The sequence below is a fragment of the Aulonocara sp. 'chitande type north' Nkhata Bay genome, linkage group LG4 (genome assembly GCF_057382095.1).
Source record: "Aulonocara sp. 'chitande type north' Nkhata Bay isolate Kocher_YH1m ecotype deep benthic linkage group LG4, A_spYH_male_GT1.1, whole genome shotgun sequence".
Taxonomy (NCBI): Eukaryota; Metazoa; Chordata; class Actinopteri; order Cichliformes; family Cichlidae; genus Aulonocara; species Aulonocara sp. 'chitande type north' Nkhata Bay.
The window spans coordinates 6,657,647-6,669,561 of record NC_141347.1 but is presented as its reverse complement, the minus strand read 5'-3'; the positions used below and the strand labels follow the sequence as shown (position 1 = coordinate 6,669,561).

The 11,915-nt window shown below is 42.7% G+C and overlaps 1 protein-coding gene across 2 annotated transcripts in view; it reads right to left on the bottom strand.

Annotated features, from left to right (window-relative positions):
* Nucleotides 1-11,526: 11,526 nt before the first annotated feature.
* LOC147331860 (stonustoxin subunit alpha-like) overlaps nt 11,527-11,915 on the bottom strand; it is a 31,252-nt gene continuing 30,863 nt past the window's right edge. For both annotated transcript variants that reach the window (XM_086288161.1, XM_086288162.1), the window contains one exon: nt 11,527-11,915. This exon is cut by the window's right edge and continues 1,326 nt beyond it. The gene's annotated coding sequence lies outside the window, so the exon portion shown is untranslated.

Below are 11,915 nucleotides of genomic sequence, written 5' to 3'. Positions count from 1 at the left end.
GTAGTCGACTGACCGACCCAAACACGGTGACTTCATATCACAGGAAATATTCAGCTCAGGCTTCTGTCTGACGCTTTGCTGTCTCACATTTAAATCACAAAGGTTGTTTCTACAAACACCCACTCATCTATCGTCCTCTTTCACACCGGTCACAGACCCACTGCTGAACTCACAATATCATTTATTTTCCTTGTGTTTGATTGGTGGTACAGTTGTTTTATTTTGTGTGTTTGTTACACAGGAAAGCTGTTATTGATCAGTTTGAGAGTAAAACAGAAATTGTGCGTGTAAATGTGGAGATTGCAGTCGTTTCATGCTGTAACCTACAAAATGCTTTGTGCAGACGAGTCAGTGGCAACGTGTGGCAACTATTCTGGTTTGCCAGCGACGTTTCCAGATAAACACTGGTGGCAGCTGCTGCCATGGCAACACCATTGTGCTCCCTCCTTCCCTCGCTCGTCTCCCCTCCCTCTCCCCAACCACTCCTCTCTCTCATGCTCCGCCGGCTCAGAGAGCGAGGACCAGAGAGGAGAGAGGTCAGCTCGATTCAGAGGACAGAAAGAAGAAAGGAATAACCCGGCGTGGACGGGGACAGGATGAGCGAGGACAGCCACTCCCACTACAGGCTGGACCCCAGCGATCGCCTCAATGGGCTGGGACAGAGGAGGAAGAGACCCAAGAAGGTAAACGAATAGATGGAGCGCCACGTGGTGCAAAGTGTGTAAGGATGGAGCACCCCACCCTGCAAAAAGAGAAAGGAGGTGGGGTTAGGTGAGGTTTGTTTATGTGCAGACGAGCGTCCACATGATGTTAGGAGCACCGAACCATCTCTCACCCCGTCGTCTCCTGTGGAGTGTGTGGCTGCTCCCCCACAGCAGTTGTATCCTCTCTCATATCCTCCGTCTCCTGGTGTTGTGTTGCTCCACAGTGAGTCGTAGTAGGAGGCTCACATGCTGTCAGGGTGGGTCCCTGCTCGCTCTTTGTGCGCCTGTCGTTGGGGGTTTTGCTGTTTGCAGCTATCAGGAGGTTTGTGTTGTAGCCTGATGTGAGAAGTGTTGTTATTATCATCATTTTTAACATTTCTGCACCGCTACAATAAACAGACACACACCCATCAGCCTGTTTACAGATCTATACGCCCATAAAGACGTGAAACACACATTGCACAAATCTACTATAACGTGTTCATATGTGTTATAAAATAAAGAGGTAAAGTATTAGCTGTTCAGGTTGATTCATAAATATGACCTCAGCACGTGAAATCCTTCTGCTGACATCCCTAAAAGCTCGTCAGACCAACGAAGCCGTACAACACAAATAACCAGACCAAACCAGGGTTGTGCGTCTGTTGTTGAGAACATTGTCAGTAAACCACAGTGACGTCCTACAGAGGACTCGTGTTGTCATTATTTTTGTGTATGTCGTGTGAGCTGAGAGCTGTAACCAAAGGTAGTGAGCGCGTCGGCCTTTAACGTCGCGGCTGGTTGTGCGATCGTGTCGCCGCTGAACTCGTGAGAGTTTGTCTCAGGGATCTTTACATTTGAAGTCAGGTGAACATCCAGTGAACTAACAGAACATTCAGGAGCAGTTTACTCTCATGAATGTCAGACAAACTGAGGTTTGTGTGTCAGTTAGATTCTTTAAGTCATTAAAGTGTCTCTGTTAGGAAAAGCATCTGTTTCCTCCACTTCTGCAGAACTGCATGACCCGTAGCATCATTGCAGGAAGTATCCTGTGACAATGAGTGACTGCACATCATCATTATCAACACATAAACCTGTGGTCTGGACCTGCAGTTCTTATTTTTACTGTCTGGTTTTGTGTAAAGCAGCACTTCAGTAAGCACCTGTGAAGCACACAGTCATAGTCGAGTAATGAAGCGATCCATATGTGAAACATATTCCACGTCTACAGGATAGTGGAGGTTACATGGGTCAACCTGGCAAACTGTACCAGCACATGTGATCACACTGATAGCAGAACACAGGTATGTGAGTCTCTACGACGAGGTCAGAAACCAGTAACAAATGTTTCATGTGATTCGTTTTTCTCCAGTTTGTCTGCAGTGAACCTTAAATACTCACTGAACCAGCTGTTTCCTGATGTGGTGACGTGTGTCGGTGATGAAGCCAACACTCTGTCCAGTGTTGGGCAAGTTACTTGAAAAAAGTAATCAGTAACTAATTACTGATTACTTCCCCCAAAAAGTAATCCCGTTACTTTACTGATTACTTATTTTCAAAAGTAATTAGTTACTTAGTTACTTTTTAAAAACCCGATTTACAACCTGAATAGGTGATAAAGCGATAGATCTTTCAGCCCAATTCTACTTTTTCTGCATAATCCATCATACAAAATGTAATCAAATGGAAAAGTCTCTTTTTAAAACTTGTTTTATTAGTTTTAAACTTTTAACTTTATGCATCAAGCAAACATTTAATTATCTGCAACATTCTCTGACTGGAAGAAATTAGTTTAACATTTAAACCTATTTTCTGCACATTCCAGCACATAAAATAAAATATTTTGTGTGTTTACACTCAGTCTTTCAAATAGATGCAAGTAAAACACAGCAGAAAATAAATAAAGTCACAGACTCAGCGGTCCTGTTGCTCTATTTTCACCTGTAAAGCAGGAGTGGGGTAGGCGGAGGTTTACCCTGGTGCAGGTGTGCTGCGGTCAGTGGAAGAATCCGCGAGTTTCTCTGTGAGTTTCTCATTACGTCGTAGCTACTCGGTGCTTGTTGGAAGTTTAGGGGTTTTTTCGCTGTAAAAAGAAGTTTTCTTCCCACGCACAGCGGACACTAATGTTTTTGTCACTTTTTATGGAATCAAACTCAAAGTAAGGTCAGTACTTCCACGCTTTAAACGCTGCACGCTCATACTCTCTCTGCACTCGATATGTGATCCATTGTTGATCTGCACACTGCTGTTGTCACTAACGGCGCACTCGCTTACGTCACTGTCGTGAGACATTCTCGCAAAAAAATCACGGTTTTAGTAACGCAGTAACGCAGCGTTCCTACGGGAAAGTAACGGTAATCTAATTACTGTTTTTGCAATAGTAATCCCTTACTTTACTCGGTACTTCAAAAAAATAATGGGATTACGCGTTACTGGAGCGTTGTTCTCCTGTGTAACAAAGCAGTGATAAAGGAATAGATGCTGATTTTATTAACTTGTGTCTTTGTGCTGCTGGATTCAGTCTGAAGCAGGCAGCAGTGCTGAACCTACCAGTGTAAATGTGATGGTGGAAGCACAGGCCAGCACTTGGCAGTGCTAAACACAATAAAAGACTCACAAGTTCCTGCTCAAAGGTCAGCTGCCTTCAGATCAATCATTAACCTGCAGCAGGTTGTGGCCTGATGTGTTTGTAAGAGTTTCACTTTCAGGAGGAGAAGATTTAAACGAGTCACACAAATGTGAACTACAAAGTCTGTGACACACAATTTATGCAAACTGCAGTAAATCTGACCTGAAGAAATCCAGTCTTCTGCCTGTTGTGGTTGTGACAGCTGCTCGTAGGAGAGTTTGTTTGTAGGAGGTGGAGATGTTCTCAGATCAAGTGCGTAATCGTCTCTTTGTGTAGACGCTAAAAGCTGTGAGCCAAAACTCTCTGCTCTGAAACTCTTCACTCAGTCCTCACGCTGAGAGTTTAGAGGCTGAACTTCTTGTTCCTCCATAACACTTTTCATGAAGCAGCAGAAATGAGCTTGTGTTTCTCAGCAGTGCGCACACAGAGAACCGATCCTCTCTGCTCAGTCTGAACAAATCAAAGTGAAACGTCAGTGAAAACACAGCTGCTGATCAAACTGTGTCAGATTAATGCCTCAATGTTTCACTGTGACGTTAAAAAATACATAAAAATGATTTAAAGAAGTAGGAGGCAGATTTTCACAATAAGAGCACTTTGTTTTTAATTCAGTTAATGTCAAACTGTCATCAACACCTCTGTGTTGTCTCCGTCTCTGAGCAGATTCAGGCATTACTCAAATAATAAAGGCTTTTTTTTTTCACTATTATACTTTTCATTAGTCTCCAGGTTGATGATTATAAACAGAATTATTAAAGTTTTTATCATTTCAGGCTGAAAATCAACATGAATTTGGTTTTAATCAAAGAAGCTCCTTTAATGTGTGTCATTAAAATCCTCACACAGACTTAAAAAGGCGACATTAACATTAAAATAAATGAAAGAAGCTTCAGCTGAGAGCTTCATGCAGTCATCATCAGCAGCTCATAGCAGTCACAGCTCTTTATTACGCAGCTTTGCAGGAATTAAAGTGGCTGAAGTGTCAGAGTTTGTGTGAGAAGCTGCTTCATGGACAGCTGTACACACGTCTTTATTATTTCTTCATAAATCGAACACACAGGTTTGTCTGCAGATGATTTAAAGTGTGTCGTTGTGCAGTTAAAGCTGTTGGTGTGACGCCCTGACCTCCTGTGAATGAAACAGCCAATCAGATCCATCAGAGAGAGAGCAGGAAGTGTGTGTTTGTGACAGAACAAGGAAACAGTGATGATGATGAACATAAAGGTCCTCTGATGTTTCCTGTTACAGTAACGCTTGTTCATCTGTTGCTCTCCTACACTTTCCTATAAATAAAGGAGAAAAAGTCCATTTAGTTTCATTTCCTACAGCTCAGAGTTACACTTCACATTCCTGCTGTCACATCAAAAAGCTTCACTTTGGTCCAACATCTACATGTTAACATGAAACACAGACAGACTCAGAACATCTGGAACATCTGCACTTTGACCCAAACTGTTATAGCAGGATATTTTCTGCATATTTCTTATGTTGGACCTGTTTGAACTGTAAACGACCTGTAATCATCTGTAAATGGTGTGAGACACACTGAGGCCACCTACAGGGCAGCTGGGGAACAGCAGGGATCTGAAATCATATGAGACGTTAGTGAGTGAGAAGAACAAACGGACTTAAGATGGGTCGAAGTGATCAAAGTTGATCTAAAACAGAAGATAAATCCACTGATTCTTTGTAAAGTTCATCTGCTGCTCACATGAATCCATGAAAGATTTATTCCACTGAATGTTTCTTCAAAGCTCATTTCAACCTGTTGAAGTCATGAATGAAAGTGCAGACTGAGAGTGGATCACATGATGTTTGAGGTGTGTCATGTGACATGTTCAGTATTGTCACACATGTCTAGATTGTCCCTGATATCATAACTGCTCAAACACTGATGATTATATTTGAAGAATTATTCCTGATGGCAGCAAAGTTTGAATGGAGCTCTCTGTCTGTGCTGATTTGTCGCCCTCTGGAGGTCAAAGCACAAACCTACAGGGCAGCTGGGGAACAGCAGGGATCTGAAATCATACGAGATGTTAGTGAGAAGTTAGAACAAACGGACTTAAGATGGCTCGAAGTGATCAAAGTTGGTCTAAAACAGAAGATAAATCCAAAGCAGCATCAGATGAATGTTACCATTTCCAGTTACGGTGCCCTTCATCTAATATGGAAATGTGTTGTTGTTTTTAGCCGTGTTGTTGTTCTTCCTATTGTGTTTAGGCCAGAGATGCTCTTCAAACAGCGGACAGACATGACCACATTACAAGAACATGGTGTGAGTCTGATTTGATATTCCAGTCAACGCTGAGAGACCTTAACCAGGAAGTCAGAGGTCAGCTGATGCTGCGAGCAGGAAGTGAACCAAGGGAAAGGTTCACTCTACTCAATCTCAAAGAAAATATGCTGGTGTTTGTTGATGTTGATGGTACAATAAAAATATATAATATAATAAATAATAAAATATCATGTGATGATGAGATGTGTTGTTGGTGTTTGTATTTTCTGTAAATGTCTTTTTTAATGTAAATGCTTTGTTCCAGACGGACAGGGAATCAGTTGCTGTACGATGACATCATCTTGATGTTGACGAGGAGGGCGAGAAAAACTAGTTTAGTCCTGCAGATGGCGATCTTGCACCGTGTTCAGAGAGCCGACACTGATGGTGCTGCTCTACTCAGCTTACTTTAGCCTGGGTTGGACTCTATATGAGCAGCTTCCACTCTGGTTTCACTCTTAAACACACTTGTTTGATTTCACTTGTAAAAGTTGAAGAATAAATATTTTATTACAAAATTATTTGTTGATGCATTTTTTTAGGGTCAAATATCTTGTTTGATTTGAGGAATGAACTGTTAGGGTGGAAAAAGTGAATCAGGTTAAAATAGTGGTGCTTTATATCAGTGAAGATGTATAATGTAATTTAAAATGTTGATGATGGGTTGTAGTGGGCTTGTACTTACAAAACTGCCTCATTTTATTGGAACGATCCACAGTTGCATCCATTCACGGATGACATCTGACATCATTTGACATCTGGTCTGAACACGTTTGTACACAAGATGCCTCAGTTCTGGATGTTCCCACAGACTCCTCTGTGCACCTAAAGAAAAGGTCAAAGGTCAGCAGCACATGTAGTTGGGACAATTCTTCATTTACAAACAACAGTCGCATAAACTACACAATGATTTTCCTCCAATGACGACTTTTCACTTGCAGAAATGGTCCTGTGTGATTTCCAGGCTGTGATATAAAAACTAGTTCCTAATGGCAGCGACTCACTCAGTAAACATGTGTTTCCTTCACCAACCTCACACACAGATCCAGTAAGATCAGGAAGTGGGCAGTATAGTACAATATGTGTTATTCTGTGCTGCACTGCCCAAACTAAAGATCTGCTGAAGTGTTGGAAATGATCCAGATGTTTATTTTGGACGATACAGCAGAAGATCAGACATGAAAGTGGAGATAACACAGAAGACCTGCAGCAAAGGTCAGAGGTCAGACTGGGCCCCTGGATTCAACAATGAGCCAATGATCATCAAGCAGTGACTAAAGCAGAGCCCTGACGTTCTGACATTCATCACACAGTCAGAACAAATGTCTGCTGATGACTTCATCTCATGAAACGACTGATAGATGTCAGTTCATTGATCAGCTGAGCTGCTGATCTTCATCGTCACAGAAACATTCAGCTTGTTTCAATCAGTAAATAACTCCCACTACTCCCAGTTTGAACTGTTCCCACTCAAAATGCTGTGAGAACAATGATCATTGTAGGACTTCACAAACATCACGTGTTGTTTTCCACATGTAAGATCAGCAAACACACAGAAACTTCCTGTTGCCACACACGGCCTCTAAAATCTCTTCCACGCTTTCTGTCTGAAGTCCACTCTCTGTGTCGGATCCACAGGAAACAACAAGATCTTATTAACATGGTTTTCAATGTGTCTCCTTCCAAAAAGTCCAACCAATGAACAAATGTGTGTATTTGTGGAGGCCGAACAAAAGCATGACACATTTCTCTGTTTCTATAAACTGGAGTCAAACACAAACATGAAGAGTTTCACTGACAGACTCCAAAATGCCCCCACAGTGGATCAAAGGGAAATCCTACAGTGTGGCCAGAGACTCTTAATGGCTCCAACATCAACACATCCACAATGTTGGATCCAGTTCTGCCTCACAGAGTTACTAAGACACACCCTCTGCCAGCATCACAACAGCTCCACCTGCTTCACCTGCCTCCTCAGCATCTGTACACCTGAAGAGAAAAGAAAGGCTCCAACAGCTCAAATCTACAAAGGATTCATGAAGTTTCATCCAACAATAACATGTTTGCCTTCCACAGTGTGCTGTTAGACACCACTGTACCTCTGCCATTTCAAAAAGAGCAGCTTGGGAACATTTTGGCTCCAAACACTTTGTGTTTAAGTTCTTTGTTTTCTTTGTGAAGCCGACAACATCTGGAGCTTTGTGACTCATAGAAACATCATTTTGTTCTTTAGATGACAGCAGATTGGGACTGAATAATCAATCACTATCAAACCAATAAAGACAAACATGCTGATTTTACAGGAACTTTGTTGGAGAAGCTGCAAAGACATGAAACTGGTGGAGATCCCAAACCAGTTGATAGTGCTGGTTATTCCAAATAAAGCTGTTTCCCTTTGAGATGAAATGACTTTGTGTCCTGATATATAATAAAGATGTTGTTGTTTTTGAGCCCCTGTATTAAAAGTAGTTTAAAGTCAGCTTGAGTTTGATGTCTTTATGTCAAAGCTGCTCATGATGTTGAGCTGCTGATGGAATAAAAACAATATAAAAGCATGTAGTCCAGACTTAAATGCAGCCTGTTGTTAGCTGAGGTCCACACACAGTGTTTGACAGTGTAAAGTGTGTGAAAGGGCTGCTGGTGGAGCTCACTAGGATGAGCAGGTGACCACGAGGTGGAGAGCAGCTGGCCTGGCTTTGACCCGGGCCACGCCCCCTTTCTCTCTGCTTTGCTGTCACTTATCTTCACTGCTCTGTCCAATAAAGCTGAAAAAGGCCCCGAATCAAAGAAATCTGCTGCAGCCTCTGAAACGTCTTCTGTTTCCTTCCCGACGGCTTTTTCACCGTCAGCCCATCAGACAGTCCAGCAGCATTTATGATGATGTCATGATGTTGAAGAGGCTGCTACGGTGGCCTCCCATGACCCCCAGCCTCATCACAGCTGAGATGCAGACATTTGAAAACATTCAGCAGACAACTGAATAACAGTCCAACACAACAGTCTGTGTGCAGACACACACTGACCTTTCATAGAGTCAAACACAGCTGGTTGAGTCATTTCTCTGTGAGTCTAAAGTGAATCTAGTATTTGAAAGTCCACTTCCTGTATTTGTTGTTGAAGACTTCTTCAGCTTCTTCTCAAGGACATCAGCTGCTTGTTTGGCAGCAGAGGCAGTTAAGAAGCTTCCTGAAAAACACTGAACAGTGAGTTCACTGTGGCATATGACAGATTCAGCTTTCTGTGTGCAAATGTGTCTGTGTCGACCTTTCAAATGCTGTTGAATCCAAAACATCAGCGGCTCCTCGGCTGCTCGCTTCATGCACTTCTGTCTGTGTGACAGTCCAATGACATCACAGCTGTTTCCAGCCCCAGTGTCTCAGGACTGGACACCTTTAAACATGTCGAGGATCAAACAGCGTCCAGCTAAACACACATGAAACTATCAGAGCTGACAATCATTCCAATAACATCTAATGGTTCATGTATGTAGACACAGGACTACAAGGAAATGGCTCTCAGCATCTGGCTGTGGGAACACATGAGTCCCTGTTTGTGTTCAGATTGTGTGCATGTTTTAGACGTGTGTCACATGTAGAAACACAACAATCCCACAATGACACACAGATGTGTTTGACACAGCTGTGCAGCTGTAAGTTGTTTCTAATGATTCATTGAAGCTCTTCTAACATTCTGGAGACGATCAGTACATGAATCTGTTCAACACGACAACAATTTGACTTCAGTGTGAACGTTTGCATTAAATAACCTTCTTCATCCAGCTGACAGCATCTTCATCCTATGATGTGAACAGTTCCTCCTGTTGATGACAAACCTCTGACAGGATCTGCTTGAGGAGCTTTTTCATGTGCAGCTCTCTGAGCTCAGGGCTGAGCTGCTGTTTCATCTTTAAGAGCTGCTGCCTCCTCGCCGGACTTGTTCTCCTCTTCTTCTCCTAATGACACCATTTCTGCTTCATATTAAATTCAATAAAGATGCTGACATGTATCTGTAGCAACAACATCATTGAATCTAGAACAACTGGAGCCAAACCAGTGGCTCTGCTGGGATCACTGGTGAGCCAACACTTCCTTGTTGATGCAGATTTCAGGGCTTCCTTTTGCTCCTCCGTTATAACTGTTCTCTCTTCTCAACACATGATGACACAAAGGAATCAGCAGTGACAAAGATGATGCTGAAGAGAAGCACACACTTCACACATATAACAGAGCAGTGCAGTTACACACACCTCTGCTCGACATCAGGCCTCAAACAAAGACACAAAACACTAACTTGACTCTAAACAGAAGAAACGAGCAGCTGTTTCTGTTCTGTGCTTATTTATATTTGACACACATGCTTCTCTTTGTGCAAACACACATCGCACTATAAGGGTAACCTCGCACACAATGATTGGACAGCACAGTGATGATGCTGGGAGATCCTATACGCAGCAACACAGAAACACTGAGAACTTTAAACAATGATGGAAAGTGTTATAAATGACTTGTTGGCCTCTGATCTGTCACAAACAGCTGAAACGTGTCTCTCATGAGTCACATGAAGGTTTTTGACAGAAAGGACAAAAAGTAGCTGCAGTCAGTTTGTGTCATTTTTATATTTATTCATCTGGGAGAAAAATCTGAGGGACATTAAAATGTGTTTTCAACAGAGACAAGAACATGAATATAACAGAACAGGTAAATGAACATGTTTCAAGTAAACAGCTGGACTGATCAGGTCCAAACACAGAGTGATAAACTTGTCAAACAGCTGTCATATCTTTATATAGAAGCTCTTTATAAATGCTGCTCACTGCAGTCTGTTTACTAATAATGTCAAAGTGTTAGAAACACAGAAACATCAGAATGGTCTTTGTTCACAGAAACCTGTCTGGGATCCTTTGTTGTTCTTTTGATGCAGAGTTACATTATAAATATAAAGAGTTATTTCAGAGTCTCATCAGTTTTCCTGCATGTCTTTATTTAACACATCAGCAGGGCTGAAGCTCTCATGTTAAACACACACTGATCTATGGACACGTTCATGTGTTTCTAACAGAACCAGGCTGTTATCAGCCTGCACTAACATTATGTCACACACACTGAATGTAACAGTGACAGTTTACATCATCACACAATCAGCTGTGATTGTTTCACTGTCATCAAACGAGTCAACAGGAAGTAGAATCAATAGAAACCAATCATTTACTGACAGCATGTCTGATGGAAATAAGTGCAGATTATGTATGAAGTCTAACTGCACACAGTAACTGTGTTACAATAAGGACTTAACAGCGCCCTCTGCTGGAGTGTTTCAGTACTGCGTTAACTAGAATACACCACCTCCTCCTCACACCACCTGCTACAGCTCTACTCTTCTATGACTACAGTCATCCACAGCACTGATGTGAGGTCACATGGTTCATATGTAAGGAGCACAGCTGACCTCAGGTCAGTTTAATGACTGTGAGCAGCAGCTGTGTTATTGTCACTGTGACAGGGAGACACTCTCAGACACAGCGCTCATGTCAGCTTGTTCTCATGCAGGAGGATCAGGAGCTCCATGTTTGTCTTTCTGTTTGAATCATGATGTGTTTGTGCCATCAGAGTCTGTCATGAGTACTCAGGGTTTCACAGCAGCTCTTCTGGATGCTGACGAGGACTCCAACCTCATGTTTCACCTCTCTGAGCTTCTGATGTCTGTGAACACTCGTGTTTCTTCTCTGGGCTCATCTGGACAAAAACACCTTTCTGTGTTTGGCTGCAGCCTCATTCTGACTGACAGGAAGTGTGTTATCCATGAGCTGCACTTCTGTGAGGAAGTTTCCTGCTGTGTTTCCTGTCTGTGGACAAACACGAGTGTTCCAGCTGAGGACTTGCTTCCTTCCACCTGTCCATACAGGACATCACGCTGTCTGCAGCTCTGTAAATGCAGCTCCAGGTCCTTCCACGTGCTGCTCTGTATTTGTGCAGTTTGTAGTGTGTCCTGGGAAACGTAGCACACATGGTGTTCTTCTGCTGTTTCCTCCTTTCACTGAGTGTGAAACACTGACGCTGTGCTGTTGTTCACAGAGGGGAGCTGATTCTAGCTGCAGCTGGACTCTGTCATCTAACTGAATGTGTTGGTGCTGATCACGGGGCTCTGAGGGGGGAGCAGCAGGAGGACTCTGGATGCTGACGTCAGTGTATCTGTGGAAGCTCCCACAGCGTGTCTGTCATTCAATATTGTGCTGTATATTGTATCTATGCAAAGATGAACAGACTGTGTGTTCACTGGTCTCTGTGCTGCAGCTCTGATGTCATCATCACTCCCTCCTCCACCCTCA